Below are 26,164 nucleotides of genomic sequence, written 5' to 3'. Positions count from 1 at the left end.
GAAAGAAACACTGGACTGAGCTGTTTAGCATGAAGAAGAGAGGATATTGAGAAACATAACAAGTCTCAAATATCTCACCCAGTTTAAGCCATCCTCATCTTTTGCCTAGATAATCACAATACTCCAAACTGGTCTCCCACTTCACTCTTACCCCCTTTCCAATCCATATATCAACCAGAATGATTTATATAAAAAAATAAAACAAACTACATCACCTCCTGCTTAAAACCCTTTATGGCTTCCATTACATGTCAAAAAATCCCAACTTTTACTATGTCTTGTACCCTCTCCAATTCATCTCCTGTCATTGTTCTATTCTGCTTAATAGGCTCCAAACATATTAGTCTTCCTATTGATAGAACACGTCATGTTCTTTTACTAGCTTTCCCCAACTCTTTGAATGGTTTGCTCTATCTCATGTTTCAGATCTCAGTTTAAATGTCACCTCCCTTTTTTTGTTTGTTTTTGTTTTTAGTTTTTTTTAATTTAATTTTATTGTTTAAAGTATTACAAATAGAAGTACATATGTCTCCTTTTTCCACCCATTGGCCTTCCTAATGAGGCTTTCCCCAACCACCCTAAGGGCATCTGCCCTTCCTGTTATTCTTCATCACAAACCTCGGTTTATTTTTACTTTGGTTAAGTCTCACCTGTGGATATTTTTTCCATTGCTTTTGAGAGAGAGTGGAAGGAAGGGAGCGGGGGGTGGGGAGAGAAACATCAATGTGAGAGAGACACATGGACTGGTAACCTCTCACATACACCCAAACCCCGGCTAGGAAGCAAACCTGAAACCCAGGTCTGTGCAATTGACCTAAAACCAAACTCTAACCCTGCAGTGCATGGGCTGATGCTTTAACCACTAAGAAACGCCATCGAGGACACTCTATTTCTTTTTTTTTTAATAGAATTTTTCTCAAGCTATAAATTTTTATTTACTTTCCTTTTTTTTCTAATTGTCTGTCTCCCCTACTTTACAGTAAGCTTTCTAAAGGCAGAGACCAAGTTGGTCTTGTTTACCACTGAATGCCTAGTGCAGTGGTCGGCAAACTGCGGCTCGTGAGCTACACGCAGCTCTTTGGCCCCTTGAGTGTGGCTCTTCCACAAAATACCACATGTGGGCGCGCACGTACAGTGCGATTGAAACTTCGTGGCCCATGCGCAGAAGTCGGTATTTTGTGGAAGAGCCACACTCAAGGGGCCAAAGAGCCGCATGTGGCTTGCGAGCCACAGTTTGCCGACCACTGGCCTAGTGCATTGCAAAGAACCTTGTATGCTCTAGTATATACAGTAGAAGTTCAATAAATATTTGCTGAATGAACCTGAAGGATTAATACGGGAAAGAAGCAAACTAGTGTTACATAACTATAAATGGAAGAGCTAAGTCAAATAGGAGAGTTCAATATAAGGAAAGCCTTTCTAACTGTCAGAGCAGTCCAATGATGGAAGATACTCCTTCAGGAGCTCACTAACTCTGGAGATACCATGTAGAATCTGGGATTTGCAGGAATACTAAAGAACAGACTCCATGATGTGGTTGAGATCAAGTAAGACCAGTGTGTATCAACTTGTGGTCAGATAGTGTTAATAACACAAATTTCAAGGCCCAGCCCCACGTAGCTGCAGAACAGGATACCTATTAGATCAGCAGTTCTCAACCTCTGGGTCACGACCCCTTTGGGGGTCGAACGACCCTTTCACAGGGGTCGCCTAAGACCATTGGAAAACACATATATAATTACATATTGTTTTTGTGATTAATCACTATGCTTTAATTATGTTCAATTTGTAACAATGAAAATACATCCTGCATATCAGATATTTACATTATGATTCATAACAGTAGCAAAATTACAGCTATGAAGTAGCAACGAAAATAATTTTATGGTTGGGGGTCACAACATGAGGAACTGTATTAAAGGGTCGTGGCATTAGGAAGGTTGAGAACCACTGTACTAGATCATTCTCCAGGGAGTGGGGTCCTTGGAATTTCAATTTTATAAACAACCCATGTGATTCATATTTGCTGAGGTTTGAGATGGCCTTTAAGGCCCTTCCAACTTAGAGATTCTTTGATTCTGTAAAATTAAGAAATGATGTGTTCTATGATCCATAAATCACTGAACAAATGTGAGGCACTCAGATGTAAGTATACCTCCAAGTCACTTTCCCTTTCACAAAGGGAGCAAGGAATGGGAACAACATAACTTGAACAATTAGCAGCCTAATGTTCCCTCTGGGCACTCCTGTCAGTAGCCAGGAGAGGAGGGGGAAGGGCTGGAGGAAGAAGTGGGAGGAAGCACACTCCAAAGATTTAGAATGCCAGAGGAGGATGGCTGTGCTTTTGATGTCCACCATGCTTATTTACAAATGAGAAACCTAATGCACAGAGGAAAGTAATGGCTTGGAGGTTACTTAGCACAGTAGTAGCAGCATTATTCTGAAGCAGTGCTATCCAACATGGTAGCCACAAGGCACATACAGCTATTGAACACTTGAAATGTAACAGATGAACTCCATTTTTTATTTTACTTAATTTTAATTATTTGAAATATTAAAAGTATCCTGTGGCTAGTTCTAGACTCTAGATATCTCTAGTTCACGGCATTCTACTTCTAAATGACATGGGAGAAAAGCAAGAAGCCCCTGAATCTGAGGTTCAGGCTATGGGACTTCTGCTTTGCAATGTGGGCTATTACTGTACCCTGTCCTTCTGCCAGCTATTTTCAGGCCTCGATCCAGGGACTTTGTGCCTGTTACCCTTGGCCAAGGTGGTTTTGGTGCCAGTTGGATTCTGTACCTATTCTCTGTTGAGAAGGCAGACCTGGGCTAGTACAGAAGGGAAATCATACACTTTTCCCACTGCATTCATACCTATTCCAGGAGGGAAATCATACACATTCATTTCTACCATCATATGCCCCTTGCTAGCCTTACCCAAAACAAGTGAATAAAGGCAACCCTCTCAGATCCTTTATTATCACAGCATTTGGAATGCTGCTTAAAACAGAATATGCCTGGAGCAGAAAAAGAAAGTGGGAAGAAAGCCAGGGATACCATTTTACATGTACATCAGGTCTTTCAAGTACAGCAGACACACTAAAAAATATTCATTACAATGGTTCTTTTGTTATTTAGATAGGTAGTATAGTTTAAATCATTGTTTTCTAGCTAGTATATTCTATTCCTGTGGGTACATGAGCTGGAAAAGTTTTAAGAGACTAAGTGTTCAGATTCCCAATATCCATATGTAATCTTTCCTAACATTGATCTGAGTTGGGCCTCCTTTCCCACTTTCTCTTTCACAAACACCCTTCTCCCAGTTTATAAAAAAATCTCTCTTGAGAGAGAGAAACCAAGATGGCGGCATAGGTAAACACCGGAAATTGCTGCCTCCCACAACAACTTCAAAAATACAACGAAAAGACAAACGGACATCATCCAGAACTACAGGAAGGCCTGCTGAGTGGAAATTCTACAACTAGAAGGAAAGAGAAAAGCACACTGAGACTCAGAGGAGCTGCGGAAGTAAAGTGCAGAGGTACGGAGGCTCAAGCACACACGTGGAAAGGGGCTGGCACCTGAGGACGCGGCTGTCCTTTTGAATCAGGAGGGAGTCACAAGCTCCCGACTGCTCTGAACTCCAGTTCCGGGAAGTCTCTGGGGACCCAGGACTCATACGGGGAGAAACTGGACTGTCTGGCAGCGGGCAGAACTCAGAACTTGAGGGCGGCTTTCTCTCAGAGGTGCTTGCAGCAATTACGTAGAGCTGAGGATCAGCCATAGCTGTTTGCTCCGCCCTGTTGATTTCCTGAGACCCCACCCCACCCAGGCTATGGCAGAGGCTTTTGCATATGAATGCCCTAACCCTTTGTGATCTGAAAATTACCTAACAAATTGCAGCTGGGCCAGACAGACCCAGAACTTCCAAGAGAAGGCCCAAGGCCCCACAGCAGCTTGCATTGCTTCACAGCTGGGCCTCATCTGGGCACCTCCAAACCCCAAAAAAGGAAGGGGAATCTGCAGATCTCTTCATAGCTTCTGCTGGGTAGCCTCAGGCAGAGGCTAAATTAGCACCTCCTCAGAGATCCAAGAGCCAGTGTACCCAGTGGTCAGAGTGGCACCATCCAGAATACAACTCCTCAGATCCATAAGGGACAGACTCAGGGGGCAGACTCAGTGAGCACAAAAGCCCCACTGAAGCAAGTCTTGCCCCAGAAGGGTGTCTTCAGCACATAAGTTCTCCCACTGCAGACACAGCTGATTCTCACAGCCAATTGGCCTGGAGGTCAATTCCTCCCAGTGATAACTACAAAAAATCAAGGCTTAACTACAACAAGACTGTGCACAAAGCCCACAAAGGGGTGCACCAAGAGTGTCCACCTCAGGTAATTGGAGAGGCTGAGCCACTGGGCCCTATAGGACACCTAGCACACAAAGCCACTCTACCAACACAGGGAAGCATAAAAAATGCGGAGACAAAGAAACAGGTCACAAATGACAGAAATGGAGGAAAGCAAATGACTGGATATAGAGTGCAAAACCACGGTTATAAGGTTGTTCAAGAGTTTTCGGGAAACCGCCAATAAATTTAGTGAGACCCTGGAAGATATGAAAAAAGACCAACTAGAAATTAAGCATACACTAACTGAAATAAAGAATAATATACAGAGATCCAACAGCAGACAAGAGGATCCCAAGAATCAAGTCAAAGATTTGAAATACAAAGAAACAAAAAATACCCAACTGGAAAAGCAAAAAGAAAAAAGCATCCAAAAATCTGAAGATAGTGTAAGGAGCCTCTGGGACAACTTCAAGCGTACCAACATCTGAATTATAGGGGTGCCAGAAGAAGAGAGAGGGCAAGATATTGAAAACCTATTTGAAGAAATAATGACAGAAAACTTCCCCTACCTGGTGAAAGAAATAGTCTTACAAGTCCAGGAAGCGCAGAGAACCCCAAACAAAAGGAATCCAAAGAGGACCACACCAAGACACATCATAATTAAAATGCCAAGAGCAAACGACAAAGAGAGAATCTTAAAAGCAGCAAGAGAAAAAAAGTCAGTTACCTACAAGGGAGTACCCATACGGCTGTCAGCTGATTTCTCAACAGAAACTATGCAGGCCAGAAGAGAGTGGCAAGAAGTATTCAAAGTGATGAATAGCAAGAACCTACAACCAAGATTACTTTATCCAGCAAAGCTGTCATTCAGAATTGAAGGTTAGATAAAGAGCTTCACAGATAAGAAAAAGCTAAAGGAGTTCATCACCACCAAACCAGCATTATATGAAATGCTGAAAGGTATTCTTTAAGAAGAGGAAGACAAAAAAGGTAAAGATAAAAATTATGAACAGCAGTCGAAACCGGTTTGGCTCAGTGGATAGAGTGTCGGCCTGTGGACTGAAGAGTCCCAGGTTCGATTCCGGTCAAGGACATGTACCTGGGTTGCGGGCACATCCCCAGTGGGGGATGTGCAGGAGGCGGCTGATCGATATTTCTCTCTCATCAATGTTTCTGACTCTCTATCTCTCTCCCTTCCTCTCTGTAAAAAATCAATAAAATATATTTAAAAAAAAATTATGAACAGCAAATACATATCTATCAACAAGTGAATCTAAAAATCAAGTGAATAAAAAATCTGATGAACAGAGTAAACTGGTGAATATAATAGAACCAGGGGCATGGAAAGGGAGTGGACTGACAATTCTTGGGGGGAAAGGGGTGTGGGGGTGCAGGAAGAGACTGGACAAGAATCATACACCTATGGATGAGGACAGTGGGAGGGGTAAGGGCAGAGGGTGGGGTGAGAACTGGGTGGAGGAGAGCTATGGGGGGAAAAAAGAGGAACAACTGTAATTATCTGAACAATAAAGATCTAATTAAAAAAAAATCTCTTTCCCTCCCTCCCCCTTCCTCCCTCTCTCTCTCTCTTCCCAATCCTTATTATTTCTGTACAATGTTGAGGTTAATAAATAAATAAATAAATAAACCTCTAAAGTGTCAAACAAAGGGACAATTTGAGAATGTATAACTGGACAGAGAAAGCCCCAAGAAGGCAAATCATAGAGCTTCTGTAAGAAATCAGTATTGAAACAAGTAACATCTTAATTCATTCAGGTGACATACTCATGACAAACAACTTGCCTTATATTAGAATTATAATTCAGAAGTTAAATAGTATTCACAGGGTCATATATTAACATACTTATTTTAACTGAGAAAGAAGTTAGGTATTTTCTAACAGAAAGTAAATCTGATTTGGTTGATTATATTGACAGTGAGAACTGCTATGCAAATTAGGTTATATGATGGAAATTTTCTATAAATTATGAGCTAAACTTGCAGTTCCAAGGTTTTGAAAAAGATATATAAAATATATACATGTATACAATATAAAACACATTGCACATTGCAATTATTTAACATTATGATAAAACTAGAAGCCTGGTGCATGACATTCATGCACTGGAGGGGAGATCCCTCAGCCCGGGACCCCACGGGAGATGTCCGCCTGCTGGCTTAGGCCTGCTCCTCCAGCAGGCAGACATCCCCCAAGGGGTCCTTAGCGCTGCCTCAAGGTGAGAGAAGCTCCCACTACTGCCACTACACTTGCCAGCCCTGAGCCCGGCTTCTAGCTGAGTGGTGCTTCCCCTGTGGGAGCGCACTGATCACCAGGGGGCAGCTTCTGCATTGAGCATCTGCCGCCTGGTGGTCAGTGTGCATCATAGCAACTGGTTGTTCCCCTGTTCAGTCGATTTGCATATTAGCCTTTTATTATATAGGATGTTTAAGTATAAACTTTAAAATGTGTGAAGTTACATAATTTTTCAAAATTCTTTTAAGTGTACAATTTTTAAAGTTTAAGGCTATTGAGCTAAATAATATTTCAAATATTATTGTCACCACATCACTGTTTACCACATCAGAAGCATCTAAGGAGGTTAAAAAAATACAAGACAGAAGTCTTATCATTTGGCGATTCTGATTCAATAGGCTGAGGGAGGTCCAGGAATCTGGATTATTAAGAAGATCTTTAGGCCCTAGCCAGTTTGGCTCAGTGGATAGAGCATTGGCCTGTGGACTGAGGGGTCCTGGGTTCGATTCTGCTCAAGGGCACGTGCCTGGGTTGCGGACTCGATTCCCAGTAGGGGGTGTGCTGGAGGTAGCCAATCAATGATTCTTTCTCATCATTGATGTTTCTATCTCTCTCTCTCCCTCTCCCGCCCTCTCTCTCTCTCTCTCTCCATATATATATTTTTTGTTTGTTTATTTTTAAAGAAGATATTCAGGTAATTATTTGGAGTCACCAGACCTAGACTTATTGTTGACCCCAAATTCAATGGTGAATTTGCATGAAATTTCCTCTCTCTTTTTAAAAAAATATATTTTATTGATTTTTTACAGAGAGGAAGGGAGAGGGATAGAGAGTTAGAAACATCAATGAGAGAGAAGCATCGACCAGCTGCCTCCTGCACACCCCCTATTGGGGATGTGCCCGCAACCAAGGTACATGCCCTTGACCGGAATCAAACCTGGGACCCTTCAGACTGCAGGCTGACGCTCTACCCAGTGAGCCAAACCAGCCAGGGCTCCTCTCTCTTTCTGTAAAAAAATATATTTTTTATTGATTTCAGAGAGGAAGGGAGAAGAAGAAGAGAGAGAGAAACATCAATGATGAGAGGGAATCATTGTCTGGCTGCCTCCTACACATTGGATCGAGCCCACAACCCAGGCATGTGCCCTTGACTGGAATCGAACCTGGGACCCTTGGGTTCACAGGCCATCACTCTATCCACTGAGCCAAATCGGTTAGGGCTCCCCTCTCTTTGAGCCTCAGTTTCCTTCTCTGTAAAATATAAGATGAAAGGGGGGAGTCAGGAGGAAGGGGAAAGTTGGTGTTAGTCCAGATAATATCGAATGTATCTTAGACTCCCTGATTCTCATTTCTCCCTTTCAAAGACAGGAGAATGGACCCTAAAAGTCAGTTTCAAGAAAAAAAGGTTTTACTAATATGGATTAAAAAACAAAACAAAAACAACTTAGCTGAGGTATAGACCAAATAAAAGTAATGAAACCCGACATGCCTGTCTTACATGGGTTTGTGTAGATCAAATAAAAATCCTGCTAATTCCTTACATGAGAACAGTATAAAACTGCTGTAGAGAATATTCCCTCACATGATCCTCACAGCTACTTGAAAAGCAGGTATTATTATCCCCATTTTAAAGATATAAGAAATCCAGAGGGAGTGGTTTGCCAAGGCCACACAGACACAGGATGGCTATGGACAAATCTGTAACCAAGCCCCACATTTCTGATATCCAGGGTAGTGTTTGTTCCACTGTGCCAATTTGGAGTGTATTTAAATAAACATGGAGAAGGCTGTGTACTAAGAATCTCTAGGAGCACTGTGAGAAGCAGAGAAGACTGCCATCCACTTTGAGCTTTAGCCTATGGTCAATATCTTGAGAACTTCCTGAAAGACTCAAAAATTCAGCCCTACCGGTTCCGCTCAGTGGATAGGGCATTGGGCTGCGAACTGAAGGGTCCCAGGTTTGATTCTGGTCAAGGGCACATACCCATCATCATTGACATTTCCATCTCTCTCTTCCTCTCTGAAATTAATAAAAAAAATATTTTTTTAAAAAATATATTTTATTGATTTTTTACAGAGAGGAAGGGAGTGGGATAGAGAGTTAGAAACATTGATGAGAGAGAAACATCGATCAGCTGCCTCCTGCACACTCCCTACTGGGGATGTGCCCGCAACCAAGGTACATGCCCTTGACCAGAATCAAACCTGGGACCCTTGAGTCCGCAGGCTGATGCTCTACCCACTGAGCCAAACCAGATAGGGCTAAAAAAATATTTTTTAAAAATTCAGGCAAGGAAGCTTGCAGATGTCTACTTTCATAGTCCCTGGCAGAGCTAGGAACACTTAGTCATCCTTTTGCTCCTACAGACTTGACCCCACTCCCCTGAAATAAGGAAAAATACAATATCCCTAACATTTTCTTCCTAAGTAAAATTCCAGCTCATAGGCAAAAATCTTGCTCCACCACATTGTGAGCTTCATAAGGACAAGCACCAAATTTCCCTTGCATATTGCTATATGCTTGGCACATAAATATAAAATTAATTTTTTCTAAACCTGCTACTGGAGCATGGCTATCTATAAGTTGGACCCTTAACTAACAGAACAAAAGTTTCACAATATTGGACTTGGCAATGATTTATTGGATATGACACCAATGACAGAAACAATAAAAGAAAATAAATAAATAAATTGGACTTCATGAAAATTTAAAATGTATACATCAAAAGACACTATCTACAAAGTAAAAACGCAACCCTCAAAATGGGAGAAGATATTTGAAAATCATATATCTCATAGGGATTACTATCCAGAATATATGAAGAATTTCTAAAACTGAACAAAAACAACAACAAAGCAACCAATTCAGCCCAGCCAATATTGCTCAGTGGTTGAACCAGGAGGTCATGGTTTGATTCCCAGTCAGGACACATGCCCAGGTTGTAGGCTTGATCCCCAGTGTGGGGTGTGTAGGAGGCAGCAGATCCAACAACTAATCCAATTCAAATGGCCAAAGGACTTAAATAGTAATTTCCCTGAAGATATAGGAATGGTCAATAAGCAGATGAAAAGATGTTCAACATTACTACTCACTGGGGAATTTCTTTTTCTTTTTCTCACTGGGGAATTTCAAATCGAGTTATATCACCTTACACATATTAGGATGATAACTATAAAAACAAAATACAGAAAATAACAAATGTTGGTGAAAATGTGAAGAAATTGGAACTCTTGTTGGTTAGGTACAGTTGCTTGCTGTGGAAAACAGTATGGAGATTCCTCAAAAAAATTAAAAATATAATTACCACATGATCCAATAATCCCACTTCTGGGTATATACCCAAAAGAATTGAAAGCAAAGTCTCAAAGAGATATTTGTACACTCGCGTTCATAGCAGTATTATTCACAATGGCTAAAACATGGAAGCAACCCAAGTGTCCACCAACCAATGAATGGATAAGGAAAACATGGTATGGACATACAATGGAATATTACTCAGCCTTAAAAAGGAAGGAAATTCTGATACATTTTACAACATGGATGAACCTTGAGGACATCAGGCTAAGCAAAATAAGCCAGTCACAAAAAAGACAAATAGTGTATGATTCCACTTATGTGAGGTACTTAGAGCAGTTAAAATCATAGAGACAGGAAGCAGATTGGTAGGTCCCTGGGGCTGGGAGGACAAGAGAATGGGGAGTTATCCTATCTAATAATAGACAAACATGGTAATTGACTGTACCTTTGCTATGCCTCCCATTGGCTAATCAGCACAATATGCAAATTAACCACCAACAAAGATGGCGGCTAATTTGCATACTGCAGGCAGGGCAGGATAGCGCCATCCTGCCTGCCCTGCTGCCATCTGGGCCTGCTATCTGCGACCCAGGGCGGCGGGCGTCTGTGTGCGACCCGACCCAGGGCGGCCGGGCGGGGCAGCAGTGATCGGCTGGCCTGCCCGGGCATCCCATGTGGGAACCAACCCGGGGCGGCACCCCAACCCCCGGATCGGCCCTGCCGTGTGTGCAACCCGGGGAGGCGGGGCAGGCACCAAGGGATCGGGCCTGCCATCTGCCACCCGGGGAGCAAGCCTAAGCCAGCAGGTGGTTATCTCCCGAGGGGTCCCAGACTGTGAGAGGGCACAAGTGGGGCTGAGGGACACCCCTCTACCCCTTTCCCCTGCCCCCTCCCCCGCCAGTGCACAAATTTTTGTGCACCGGGCCTCTAGTTGTTTAATAAGTATAGTATTCAGATTTACAAAATGAAAAGAGTTCTGCAGATGGGGAGTGGTGATGGCTGCACAACAATGTGAATATACTTAATACCAGTGAACTGTATACTTAAAAATGTTAAGATGGCAAATTTTATGTTATTTATATTTTAACACAAAAAAGAAGAAAAAGTTAACAACAACAACAAACTGCTGCTAACAGCGGTTCTCAACCTGTGGGTCGCCAACCTGTGTGTCGCGACCCCTTTGGGGGTCAAACGACCCTTTCACAGGGGTCTCCTAAGACCATTGGAAAACACATATATAATTACATATTGTTTTTGTGGTTAATCACTATGCTTTAATTATGTTCAATTTGTAACAATGAAAATACATCCTGCATATCAGATATTTACATTACAATTCATAACAGCAGCAAAATTACAGTTATGAAGTAGCAACGAAAATAATTTTATGGTTGGGGGTCACCACAACATGAGGAACTGCATTAAAGGGTCACGGCATTCGGAAGGTTTAGAACCACTGTGCTAGAAGCTAGTGGATTGTCTATGTAGCATGGCTAGCCATACAAATAAAATTAGGTTACTGTCAGTTTGGGATGTCACATTTGGATTCTCTGACTTAAAATACATAAGACAGTTATCCTCAAGAGAAGCTGAAACTAAAGTTCAACAAGGGGTCTGTGTTACTATTCATTCTGATAAATTTCCATGTATGAAAACATCATAGTAAAAAAGAAACAAACACTGGTTTCAAAAACGAGCCTCAGTCAAAAATCATATTCAGAAATGCAGGTGTTGATATACTATAAAAAAGTTTCCTGCAAGCTGGGCTGGCATGGCTCAGGGGTTGAACGTCGACCCAAGAACCAGGAGGTCACTGTTGGATTCCAGTCAGGGCACATGCCTGGGTTGCAGGGCCAATCCCCAGTGTGGGGCATGCAGGAGGCAGCCGATCAATGATTCTCTCTCATCAATGATGTTTTTTTCTCTCTCTCTCCCCCTCTCTCTTCCTCTCTGAAATCAAGTAAATATAAATATAATGAAATATATATAATGAAATATATATAATCAACCTCTGTTATGTGTTCCAGAATGAATAACTTCAGGATCTTATTTCTTTTATCTAAATAAAAGAATGATTCTCCCAGTTAGTAAAACTATAAGCTCTGTTTTTTCTCTCTTTGAAATTTAAAGAAAAAATTAATTGAAGATCTGAAAAACAATTTCTAAAAGCCTGGCTTTTCCAGAAAAGTCTAGCTATACAATGCATTGCATCTTATCATGTTAAAATGTGCATTAGACACAAATACAAAAACCATAAACAAGCCACCACTCTTCAACAATCTGAACAAAGGTAAAATGCCTAAGGAACAATGTGGATGACTTGCCAAGGATAAGCTCTTTACTTTAAGCACCAATAAAAAAGAAGAAAAAGCACAAATGGATGAGTGTGATCAGTTATATGCACTGAATTGAACCTTTGGCACTAGGAATCAGAGCATTTTGTCATATAACATTAACATATATTAAACAAGTACATGGTGTCAAAGGAATAGAACCACCAGCATTCAAAAGCAGCTCTATCAACTAGGCAATAGAACACTCTACAGCAGGGGTGGGGAACGTCCAGGCTGTGGGCTGTATAAGGCCCAAGAAATCATTTGATCTGGTCCTGCCAAGGCAACTGCAGTTGGCACTTGAAATTCGATAAATCTAGGAGCTTTTTTTTTATAGCAACATAAATTTATATTAAGTAAATTATATTAAGCAAATGATGCAGAAAAAAGGTTTCCCACCCCTGCTCTACACTATGTTTCTCCATTATCCATCAATACACTGGTAGCAACTTTGAAATAAAAAGGAAAAGAAAAAAGGAGCTGTAACCCCTTTTATTTTAAAATCAAACAGAAAACAGACATCAATTCTGTTATACACTAACATTTTCAAAGTACATAATTTGTACAAGAGAAAGACTAAGATCAGAAATGTGTTACAGAGATCCGGGAAGTCCTTCAGGACTTGTCCGCCTGGTCCCCCAATATTGCAAAATTATCTCGTGTCTTTTTCTCTCATTTGTTGTGCGGCTCCTCTTTCAGATACTGAACCCTACTCCACGCAGAACGTGGAGGGAGTCTTACTCGACATCTGGTGCCCGACGGGTAATCTGGAAGTGCAGGCCTTGATGGAGCGAGAAAAGGAAGTTTTCACCGAAAAGGTGTGGAAAACTCACCGAAAAAAGGTGAGGGGAATTCTACTGCACGCAATGCCCAGGATCAACTACAGAAACCCGGGTCTAGAACAGCTACAAGACCATGTGGATTCCTGTAACAACGGATCCTAGAAAGTCAGCCACAAAGACAGAAGAGACAGTTCAGAGATGGAGATGATGAAGATTCCTTGCCATGCTAGCAGTCAGCAGCCGTGCGTCGCTGCAGGGTGCCCAGGACCAGACCAGAAAGGACCGGACCTGCATTTTCCACCATCCAGAACCAACATTTCATTGCTGGCATGTACACACGAACTGTCGGACATTGAAACTTGGACTCAGAACTGTTGGACATTGAAATTGGGACTTGTTCTTATATTTCTAGTCTACAGATACTTGATTTTTTAAAGAAAAAATAAGGGGGAGATGCCGGAGTCCATTCTTTGTCTTCACTAGCTGAGTTTAGACAGAGACTCCCAAAAGCTAGTAACCTTTGAAGTCCTAGCAAAGGTCAGAACTGTGCACCACCCAGTTAATCTAGGAACCACCCAGTTAATTTAGGTAATAATAGTTGAAGCATCCCCACCTTAGTTCACTTAATTCCTTAGATACTTATGTAGATCCTTGTTGATTATTGTTAATCAGATACTCTGCCTATTCCTGGAAATCTATTGATGAGCTAATCAGATACTTTGTCTATTCCTGGAAATTGTCTGCTGATCTGTGTGTCATTGAAACCTCCTTACCCTAAGGGCTACTCCAGATCAATAAAAGATTGGAGCGGCCTGAGCATCAGTGGAAGTCCTTCGGGACTTGTCCGCCTGGTCCCCCAATATTGCAAAATTAAAAAAAAGAAAAAAGAAATGTGTTACAGAGATCCAAATGTAAGTGTAACTAAGTGCCTCACACAGCTTTCCGCTGGTACTCAGGAGGAGCCACTTCATAGTCGCTGTCACTAAACAAAAGTTGCAGAATTCTTTGCCAGGTATTTTAGGAAATCATGAGATAATTCAGTAATGAAGCAAGGCTCTTCTCATCCAGAGGTGTAGAGGCTAGCATCACTCTAATGTGTACAAATAATCTCAGTAGATATACCTGGGACATGGGTGCCTCAGGGTGATCTGCGATGAATTCAGCATACAGCAGTCTTTCAAATTTGTAGTGTCTGAGTACCCAACATTACATTGAAGTTACTTATTCCTTTATCCCTGTCACAACTTCATTCACAGCATATTCCTTATTATATGTTTCTCTGAGATTTCTTATAATTTGCATAATCCTCCAGAATGGAATCCACATTCTTCTTGGCAGGAAGATAAAAGAGCTGTTTCTGCCAGGTAATTAAGTCCCAGTCATCAACAAGCCATGATTTTAGTTCTTCAGCAATCTTTCCTTTAATGTCAATTCTGTTCATGAATGTTTTCTTGTTTTCAACAGTAGGATCTACTCAAGCTCTTTTTAAAATATATATATATTTTTTATTGATTTCAGAAAGGAAGGGAGAGGGAGAGAGAGATAGAAACATCAATGATGAGAGAGAATCATTGATTGGCTGCCTCCTGCACGCCCCCTACTGGGGATGGAGCCCACAACCTGGGCATGTGCCCTTACCTGGGGCTCGAACCATGACCTCCTGGTTCATAGGTCGACTCTCAACCACTGGGCCACACCAGCTGGACCTGACTGGTTTTTTTAGGTTCTTGCTGTTTCTGAAGTTAGTAACCATGTATTTGAGTACTCTGCTTTCTGGAACCCATTCTTCCCAATTTTCATTCCAACCTCTATAATGTATAAAGTATTTCACTTGTTTGTCCCTTTTGGCAACCTTTACACCCTTTGCTTCACAAAAAAGAGGACCATGAAAGCATAGCACTCTCTCACCCTCCTGGAATTTAGGCTTCGCATCCTGATTTGGAGCCATTTATAGGGATATCGTTTGGCCTCTTCCTTCTCCCACCACTTGAAAATTAGACAATCCACCAGTCCAGGAGGAAATGGTAAGTTTAATCCTCCTCCTCATTATTGCCTGCTCCAGCCCTACCTTGGCCCTTTTAGGCATTCTTCTTCTCTGTGAGGCCTCCCTATAAGGAAAGTCATAGATGTGCTTCTGGGAGTCTGGGAGGACAATGAAGGACTGGATATTCATTACCTGTTTGCAAACACTGATATGGAGCAGGTGGATCGGCACTCAGACATGGTGGATAAACTTGGCCAAGCTAAGCTTGAAGACCTTTTTTTTTAAAAAAAAAAAATCCTTGATCTTTAGGATCAGGATGTAATCCAGTTCATGTTGCCCTTGTCCAGCACCTGGATGCAAATGAGTCACTGTAGCAGTGTGCTGCCTTCAAATGGAGGCATGCATCAGCAGCTCCCGAGCAGCTTTATGATCTTGGGCAGAGTCATGTTATCTGCCAGACTTCACGTTTGTTCCACAGCCCATACTTGACAATCAGCTTCAGCTCTTGGCCAAGGTGAGATTTGAAGGGTCTCTGTGGGGGTCACTTAGGTTTTGCCACAAACCCAGCTCTGGACCACTTGTGTGTTGGCTCCACTCTCCTGTCTGCATCTAAGAACCAGCTGCAGTAACTGAGAAAAAGCTGTACGTACTTGTAACTTTTCTATACATTTAAGAAATGTTTCAAAACTTTAAAGATTGATAATTTAGATTAGGGAGGGCTCATAGAAAGTGTCCATGAAAGGGCGAGGACTACGCCCTCCACCTTGCCCCAGGGTAAGGGCTATGCCCTCCATCTTACCTTGGCCATGTGCTCGGCAAGGCTTCTTCCCGGAAGCCAAGCCTCTGCTAGCCACACCCAGGACTTCTTTAAACTAACCAATGACAATCAAGGGAAGTCGCCATAGATATGACCACATCCTGTGTAACAAGACACCGACTTGCACCTGGCCAATCGGCAGGGCCCGCAGTCCTTTCTCCTCCCCTTACTCCAACCCCCTATAAAACCTCGCTCCACACGGAGCTCTCTCTCTCTGCCACCTGCTGCTGTGCCAGTAAGGGGGAGGGGGCAGGGGAGCCAAACCTAGGTTTGAAATAAATGACTCTTTGCTTTTGCATCGGACTCGCTGGCTCCCTGTGGGTTCTTGGGAATCTTGAAATCTGGGCACAACATCCAAATACTTAGTTTAAATTTTATTCTGTAGGTTAAAAAAAGCCAGAGAGGCTTCTAGACTAAAGGCCCCTACTCCACCTTAGAAATTTTTACCTACTAAAATCCCAAGTAATGGTGGAACAGAAAAGAATGATCTTTGCCAGAGTGGCCACCCAACAATCAATGCCACTGCTTGCTAAATCACAAAAGGAAGGAAATAAGAAGCTAGTCATTACTTCCATAAGCTTAAAGTCTTTAATTAGAGAGATCTAAATCACCCACCATCTAAAGTCAATCTTGGGAAACAGTGATCAAGAACAAGAAAATGCAGGAGTAGGAAATCATCAAAGGAATGAAAAAAGAAATAACTTAAGTATGGTCAATCATAAAATACTTCCTAGAAAAGATGGATTTTGAACCAGGTTTGAAAAAAAAGAGTCTAAGTATTCATCAGAAGAAAAAAGGGTATTTTGGAAAGAATAGAAAAGTCATATATGGCTGCCAGTCTTGAATCCCTCTGCCTAACAATGTCCTTGGACATATGTGATATGTATGAGTGTTAGCACCACCTCACAGTAGTAACTCTTTTCAATGTGCTTTTTATCTTTCATCTCAGTTAATTCTTAGAGCAATCTTTTGAGATTGGCAGGATAAGATCTGCAATCCCCATTTGAAAGGTTGGGAAACAGGCTCAGAAGCATATTCTCAGATGCTGAAGGTCCCAAAGCAGAGGTTAGCACCTCTGCTTGCAGATGCAGATATTCAGGCTAAACTCTCTATATGATCAAGAGAGTGATCTTTTCAAAATGTAACTCTGATATGTCATACCTTTACTTGAAATTCTTCATTGGCTCCCTAGCATTTGTTACAGCTGTAATTTTACATCTCTATGTATAAAACACAAATTCCTGATCCTTCCCCAAAGTTTCTACTCCTAGGTTCTCCAACTCAACTCATGGAAATTCAATTTTTCCAGTTGCACAAGCAAAAATGCCTTTAAGATATTCTTGACTCCATTCTCTTATACCCCATATCAAGTTCATTAGCAAATCCTACTGGCGCTGCCTACAAAATATTCCAAAAGCTGACTACTTTTCATGACCTCTACCATTATCTTCATTATCATATATTTTCTGAACTATTGTCAGTGCCTCCTTACTGGTTCCCTTGCTAATGCCCTCTGCCCCACCCACTATTCTCAAGGTAGGATACAGACGATATATAAAAGTAAAAAAAAAGTTTAATGAAAACATGAATGAGAACATCTCAGCTAAGGAAAGGATGCTATTTCTTTGAGGTTTGCTCTTAAATGTTTTGGGGTTTTTTAACTCTCAACCGAGGATATTTTCTCCATTGATTTCCAGAAGGGAGGGAGGAGTGGAGGAGAGAAAGAGACACACACACATTGATTGGCTGCCTGCTTCCCACACGTGCCCCCACTGGGGCCTCTTGGTCTGTGGGCCAATGCTCTAACCACTGAGGTATGTGGCCAGGCCTCTTAAATAGTTTTAGCCTTATAAATTATCGTTATAAAATGTGCTTGACATTTCTAAAGCCAGCCCTAAACCCTCTAAGTAAACTTCTAGGTAGACAAGTGACATATTGTCAAAGAAGCTAATGCTGTGAGTAGAAGCATAGTATCTACAACAAAGCACGTAGGTGTTCTTCTTCCAGAACAAGTTATATCAGCTATGTGACTCTAGCTAAGTCACATCGACTCTCTAAACCTTAAGTTTCTCTGCCCTGGCCAGTGTGGCTCAGTTGGTTGGAGCATCACCCCATACACCAAAAGGGGGCGAGTTTGATTCCTAGTCAGAGCACATAACCAGGTTGGGGGTTTAATCCCTGGTCCAGTCAGGCGTGTGCGGGAGGCAACCGATCAATGTTTCTGTGTGTGTGTGTGTGTGTGTGTGTGTGTGTGTCTCTCTCATATTAATTTAAAATTTTAAAAAAATATTTTAAAAAACAAACAACAAAACCCTCAAGTTCCTTATCTATCAAGTGTTAGTGTGAAACATACCAGGTTCTAAAAAACAAATATACAAGTACAACATAGCGACATAGTTTATTATTACAATAAATAGAAAATTCTTAGGTATTATGTGAAATTGTAAACTGAATGGTGGAGTGTGACTGTCAACAGGGCTAATGTAATCTTAGATAGGTAAAGTCAGAGCAAAAATGGTAATAGTTCTCATTCCAAGTCAAACCACAGCTAGAATACTTAATGAGAGATATTGGCCAACTAGAGTATGTCTAGAGGAGACTGACATGGATGATGAAGGAGTTGTTAAAACAAGAACACTGGACTAGATCAGGGATTTTCAAACTGAGCTTTGCAAATCCCTAGAGGTTCCACACACATACCTCCCAGGGACCCAGTGACAGGTGAAGAAACAATAGAATGGGTCTCTGGTTCTCCCACCCATGCTTCAACCAGGATTAGCTCTGCTCTTACCTGTTTTAGGTGTGGGCCTTGGCATAGTGATAAAAGTAGCTAACACACTGCTAAGCACTAAGCTCTTTACACAGATTACTGTAATTATTCCTCACAACAATATATGTCTTAGGAACTGTTATTATTCTAATTTTACAGATGGAAAAACTGAGGTTAAAAGAGGTAAGGCCCAACCAGCAAGTGTAAGGATTGAAACCCAAGCAGAGTCCAAAGTCTGTTCCTATTAATCACTATGTATTGTTGTATTGTATCAATACAAAATCCATGCACTGGAGGGGGGGTCCCTCAGCCCGGCCTGCCCCCTTTCACAGTCTGGGAGCCCTCAGGGGCGGGAGGCAACCCAGTGATCAGGGGAAGGCAATGCCCCATCACACCTCTGCTGCTCCCACAAGTCTCGGCCAGCCCTGGATACCTGAGCCTCAGGCGGCCCTAAGCGGCTGGGAGCCGCCATTTGAGGCTTGCCTGTGCCTTGGGCTGGCCTTGGGTGGCTGGGGGGCTGAGGGGACTGGGGGACACTGGAGGCAGGCAGGGCAGAGGGGACTTGGTGCTGCCATCTTTGAGGGCGGGGCAGTCAATTAGCATATTCCCGCTTTATTACATAGGATATCATATACAATATTATATTTGAATAAAAGGAATATAATGCTTAAAAATGAAAATTATTAGATGATCTTCAAGGCATCTTCTATATTTAAATTACTATAATTCTATACCATCAGCCTGGCAAAAGGATATAACTGCCCTCAAATACCTGAAGGAATGTCTATGGGGCTGGAGGGAATAGGATTATTTATGTGGCACCAGGACATAGAACTAAGACCAAGGGAAGAGAACAGAATGGGGGAAAGTTATGGAGAGGAGATATATCTATAAGAACCTTGTAACAGAACTGCCTAACAATGGGACAGGTATCTGTGGCCTTGATAGTGGTCCAGAATCAGAATGATCACTTGTGGGGATTGTTGGAGGATGGAGATAAATGGGACTACAATTCCTGCTTTGTATAGGAAGCGGACTAAATGACTCAAAAGACAGCAACTAAGAGTCTCAAATTCTCAGTGGTTCAAGGTATCAGACACTGGGGATCATTACCAGTGCCCAGTCTCTCCCATACCAAATCCAGGAAAATGAGGGAGGCCCATCCCCAGCTTCATGCCTTCTGTACTTACTGTTATAAATGTGAGTCTGCCCTAAGGCAAGAACCAATAGTCCCACCTGACTACCTGCTATCTTCAAAGGTCAGGAGCCCAGCCCAGCCAGTGTGGCTCAGTGGTTGAGTGACGACCTATGAACCAGGAGGTCATGGTTTGATTCCTGATCAGGACACATACCCGGGTTTTGGCTTAATCCCCAGTAGGGGGCATGCAGGAGGCAGCTGATGAGTGATTCTCTCTCATCATTGATGTCTCTCTCTCCCTCTCCCTTCCTCTCTGAAGTCAATAAAAAAAATATTTTTAAAGAAGGGCAGTAGTTCAGTACTGGGTTCCTCCCCTTCCTCCAGCATCTCCACTACAGTTCCCTACATTTGTGACAGAAATTCTGAAAGTCACTGCCAGAAATAACTTGAGCAAGTATCCTGTACACACACACACACACACACACACACACACACACACACACAGTTTATAGGTGGGGAAAAGAGGGCTCAGAAAAGAGCATTATCTTAAGTCATTCTCCTCATTAAATATTTACTGAATACACTGATATAAAAAGTCAGATTAGCCACAAACTCAGGTAGCTGACATGGAGCTCAGGACACTGAATCAAGTCTCAAGTCAGTCTCCACTTATTATACATGTATAATTACAAATGTTAGTGTGTATATAATAATAATAAGGTATTATTATTATAAGATATTATTATTATTACTATACATTTATTATTTATATCCCACCTGTTTCTAAAAAGTGATTATTCATTTGGATAGCACAGCCTACTTATCTCATTTTCATTACTTTAGGGAGTGGTTCTTTAAGGCGTCAAAGGTCATGAAACTCAGGGAAGCAGATTAGAGATGCATCTTAAACAGGAAATCATCCAGCCCTCCTCCACAATCTGCCCACCTGATTCAAATGGAGAAAGACTGTTCCCAGTAACAGTTATTTCCCCACATATCTCCCAATAGCTTAAAATGCTTATGCTACCGGCAACAGTATTGCCCCAGGAAAGGGGATGAGACTCTCTTCCTCAGCTCCTTCACCACAAACCTTCTAAAATCCTCCCTTTCACTATTTCAACAGAAGCCTGGCCTGCCTACTGAGTCACCATAAAGTCACTACTGGTTACAACAGAATTTCTAAAGCCACTTCCTCTTCAGAAACAATCATAGAATTCTGAAATATGAGAGCTGGAAGGAGCTTTGCAGTGTATCTATAGTTCATCTCTTACCACTCCCACAAAAGGAAGGCTCAGAGAGGGAAAGAGAATGGTCTGATTTGAATGTACTTCCTTATCAAGTATATTTTAATCAGTAAATACAGTGTTGTGAAACCACTGAAGATATAGATGGAGGACAAAAACGTTCCTCCATTCCCATATCACTGAAATGAACTTCAGAATAGACCTAGATAATTAAGAGTCCTTGTATATGAATGCTAGGACAATATACTCTAGGACTCTGGATTTCTATGCTACCTTGACAATCTACTCCTTGTCAGAACTTGGGTTTGGCTCACCTTCCCAACCATCTTCACCTTTTCAAATACACACACTCACACATAACCCACAGGAATCTGGAGAGTTTTAAATATCACACTCTGAAATTCAACGTCAGGAGCACAGAGATCCTGAGAGCAGAGCTTATATCATAAGGTCACTCCTAAAGTCACCTACTTCACAGAAGCTCCAGTTTCTAAGGAAGGTTTGCATAATATTCAGAACTGTGGAGAGACTGCAATCATTTCAGTTGAGGATGAAGGGTGAGATGGCGCAAAGATAATAACAGCCACAGGCAACTGAAAGCAAACAATGAAAAGAATGAACTATACTAAATTTCTTGGGCTTTGGAGATGAAAGTCCTTTATTGGAAAAACCTAGATATTGAGCAGCTGTTAAAATCATCAAAATAATAACCATTAACCCCTCTTTACACCCTCTCCCCATAAATCCTTTCATTAATCCCTCAAACTCCCTACTGTACACTGGTTTCCCTTTAACTAGCCAACCCCCACTCCTTAAGCTACCCCTGATATCCTTCACTGACTATCTCCCCTTAGATGACTCATTCCAATAACTTTTTTCACAGATCACCTTCTCACACATATACACATAAATCCCCACTAACACCTCTACCTGCCATACTAGGGAGAAGAAAGTGAAAGTCTGAAATCAAAATCTTGTTTGGAGGTCAAATTTAGCTCCTGGATCAGATAAATGTGTGCCTTTGAAAAAGGTAAAGTGTTATATAAACTAAAGGGATCCTTGACTTTTCTCTTTTTTTCTCCCCCTGTGTACCCACTATCTACACACCCAGTTACTTATATTGGTTTCTTTCCTCCAAATTATTCTAAAATTTCATCTTTCCATTCCATTCCCGCCAGCAGTATCCCAGTTTAGGCAAATCTACCCTGACTAACAAATTCCCAGATCTCTGACTTCACACTCCCACTTCCACATGTATCCAAATTAATCTTCTTAAGCCCAACTGTGACCACATCATTACCTGCATAAAATCTTTTCAGAGGTCTCCAAAAATAGTCAAGATCTCCAATTCCTGGACCTCATCCACTGTTGAAAACAACCTTGATTCATTCCTCTTTCTCTCACTACCCACACCCAATCTAAGCAGCTTCCATGGGTTCTTCACCCAAAATAGACACAGATTTGTACTAATAACCTTCAAGCTACTACTATGATGGTTTAAATAACCACCATTGCCCACCTTGATTTTTATAGTAGCCCCCTAATTGGTCTCCCTGCTTCTACTCTTGTCCTATTCTCAACACAAAAAAATCTATTATTGCCCTTCTAGTCTCAACACAGCCTATCCTCAACATAAAAGACAAATTCTAAATGTAATTCAAATTATTGCCTCATCTATACTCAAGATTGTCCAGCAGCCCCCATTTTGAGTGAATAAAACCCCAAAATCTATATTGACTTTCAAGATTCTACTTGATCTAGTGTCCTGCCGACCTCATCCCTTACTCTCTTTTTGTCTAGCTCACATGTCCTCAGCTACACGGCCTTTCCAGGTACTCCTCAAACATACCAGGCAGCAGCATACTCCCACATCTGGACCTTTACACTTACTCTTCTGTGTACCTGAAATATTTCTTCTTTCCAATCCAACTATCTGCATAGCACACTTCATTTCCTTCAGATCTCTGCTCAAAGGTCACCTTTATCAGAGTTCTTCCCTTATCAATCCCTATTCTTCATTCTCATTCTCTTTTCCCTTATGCTACTCTGTTTTTCTATAGCATTTATCACTACCTGTCATTTACTGGTTTATTGTTTACTGTTTGTCTTCTCAAACTGGAATATAACTTTCATGAGGGCAGGGACTGTGTTGGTTTGCTCAGAATGGTGCCTGGTATAGAGTAAGTTCTCAGTAAGTATTTATTGAATGAATAAATTATTCCCTGAATAAACCCTTTACTCCAGAGAGACTAGGACTTCTCACTGTTCCGATAATAATAATGGTAGCTAATTTTATTGAGTACTTTCAATGTACCAGGAGTTGGACACATGAGCTTATTTGTTTTTATCTTACTCAATTGACAACTTCATGAGATTAAAAAAAAAACACCTATTTTTATCCACATTTAAAGTTGAGAAAACTGAGACTCGAAAGGTTAAGTAACTTGTACACAATCATACAGTTAGTGGCAGAAATAGATTCAAATTAAATTAGTTTGACACCAAAATCCATCCTCCTAACTTTTGTTATACTGCCTGCCTACATGCTTTCTCCCTTCTGTGAACTACTTTAACTTTTTGCAGTTTGGCCCATAATTGCTTGAGGCTGTTTTATATAGGCCTATTCTTCTCAAACAGAATTCCATGAGACCAGGGTCTGAGCCGTTTAAACCTGATAACACATTTTCTCTGATATTTTTAAGACAGTTAATTTAAATTGAATTTATGTCTAACATGACTAATTCCTCTTTTCATTGTCAAAGCCAAGTGTTTAACAACTAGAACAGTGGTTCTCAACCTTCCTAATGCCGTGACCCTTTAATACAGTTCCTCATGTTGTGGTGACCCAATTTCATTGTTACAAATAGAACATAATTAAAGCATAGTGATTAATCACAAAAACAATATGTAATTATATATGTGTTTTCCAGTGGTATTAGGTGACCCCTGTGAAAGGGTTGTTCAACCCCCAAAGGGGTCACGACCCACAGGTTGAGAACTGCTGAACTAGAATAAGGAAGTAGTATCTTATGGTGAAAAGAGTAGTTGACTAAGAGTGAGAATATCTGATTAGTCTCAGCTCTATCTCTAAGCAATATATAATCCTCAAGCAAATCACTTAGCCTTTCTGGCCTTAATCTACCCATCTATAGAGTTGGCCAAATGAACTCTAAATTGCTTCAAGTTTTAAAAATACCATTATTCCATGAACATTTACAATGTATCAAGCTAAAAGTAAAAGGCCAAATTCTTCATTAATATGATTCTATTTTTGGCTAATTAGAGTAGTTTCCTAAGAGCACTATTTCCTTTGAGGTTTATTTCAATATACTAGTATGTATGAGACATGCCCCTAAACAAGGAACGAGCTACAAATGTGGTTAGCTAATGGCACTACAGCTATCTAAATGACACAGTACAGGTTGAAAATAAAGTCATACTATGGCTCCATAAGAAGTATTATCAACTGGAGTAAATCACTGAAAATCTGAAATTGTAAAAAACATTAATAAAAATTAGAGCAGGTAGCAGGTGGGCTCCAAGGCAAAGAACTTTAGAGGAAAAGGAAGGCTTCCTAGAATATAAAGGCTATTATAGAGTGTTTGAAAAATATTGAGTATATGATAAAGGTAAGTTGTGAAAGAAAAATGGCAGGCAATTTTAACTTCAGAAAAAAACAAAAATTTGTACATAAAAGGAAATGCAATCATAATATTACTCTTATGTAAACATTGATTTTTAAATTAACTTAAAAACAGAGCTATAATTATATTATAAAATGAAAAAAATTGGAGGAGTATACAAGAATTAAGTTCTCATCTACCATAATAGGAAGTCAACACTTTCTAGGAACCAAGATGGTGGCATATATAAACACTGGTACTCACTGCCTCCCACAACCACATCGAAATTACAACTAAAATACAGAACAACCATCATTCAGAACCAACTGAAAACTGGCTGAATGGAAGTCCTACAAGTAGAGAAGTAAAGAAGAAAGTGCATTGAGACTGGTACAAGGAGTGAAGGTAAGGAACGAACTGGTCCGACACCCACATATGGCATTTCTTTAATTAGGAGGGATAACTCCAAGGCCTCCTGTGAGAAGCAAGGAGTTCCAGCCCTATATCAGACCCCCAGCCCAGGGTTATAGAGCTGGGAAGAGAAGTCCCTGTAACTTCAGGCTATAAAAACCAGCAGGGATTGTGGCAGAGTGACACAGAGGCTGTGGTAGTCCCAGGTGTTCTTCTTAAAGAGCAGGCACACAAACATACACTGTCCTGATTCCTCTGAGCTTCAGCACCAGGTGGCAGCTTTGGAGAAATCCAGGGACATACAGGGAGGAACTGGACTGTTTGGCATCAGGACAGGAACTTGGGGGTGGCTTTCTCCCAAATAGGGGTGCTTTCAGGGATCATTGTTCCTATGTTTGAACCTCCCCCATTGCAGAGCTGACTGGAAGCCATATCTGAGTTTCCATCAGCAATGGCCCACACTGTTGGCTCCACTCTGTTGATTCCCTGAGACTCCACCCCATCCAATTTGCAGCCCCACCCAAGCTGTTTGCAGCTGCTTTTCCATATGAATGGCCTGTCTTGGTTCATGCTTCAGACTTTGCTAAAACCTCTTAAACAAGCAGCAGTTGGAGTCAGCGTACTTCAAAACTATCAATAAAAGGCCTACAACCCAGCACTAGTACCAGACTGCCTTGCCTCACAACTGGGCCTTGCCTGGGCACTTCCAATCCAATACAAATAGCAGCAATCTGCAGATCTCTCTATAGCTCCTGCTAGGTGGCACCAGGCAATGGCTGACTTTGCACCTCCCAGGAGGGCCCAGAGCCAGTGACCCGGTAGACAGCTTTAGACCATACCAGATTACAACTCTACATGTCCACAAACAACCCACTCAAGGGGCAGGCTCAGTGAGCACCAAAGCCCCACTAAGCAAGTCCTGCTACATAGGGGTATCTCCTGCATAGCAGCTCTTCCATTGTAGACGCAGCTGGTCCTCACAGCCAATTGGCCTGTAGGCCAATTCCTCCCAGTGACACCAATCAAGGCTCAACTATAACAAAACTGTGTACACAGCCCACACAGGGGTGCACCTACAGTGCCCAGCTCAGGTGACTGGGAAGGCTGAGCCACTGGGTCCTACAGGACACCTAATATACAAGGCTACTCTACCAATTCTAGGAAA

General features: G+C 41.5%; 1 protein-coding gene and 2 pseudogenes across 3 annotated transcripts in view; all 3 read right to left on the bottom strand.

Annotated features, from left to right (window-relative positions):
• The window catches only part of ACSS2 (acyl-CoA synthetase short chain family member 2), a 65,721-nt gene that overhangs the window by 21,529 nt on the left and 18,028 nt on the right, over positions 1-26,164 (bottom strand). The window lies entirely within an intron of this gene.
• On the bottom strand, positions 13,928-15,264 carry LOC132239535 (mortality factor 4-like protein 1; annotated as a pseudogene).
• LOC132240100 (small ribosomal subunit protein uS4-like) lies at positions 15,043-19,055 on the bottom strand (annotated as a pseudogene).

Source organism: Myotis daubentonii, chromosome 8 (genome assembly GCF_963259705.1).
Source record: "Myotis daubentonii chromosome 8, mMyoDau2.1, whole genome shotgun sequence".
In the NCBI taxonomy this organism is placed as follows: domain Eukaryota; kingdom Metazoa; phylum Chordata; class Mammalia; order Chiroptera; family Vespertilionidae; genus Myotis; species Myotis daubentonii.
This window is presented reverse-complemented; position numbering and strand designations above follow the sequence as displayed.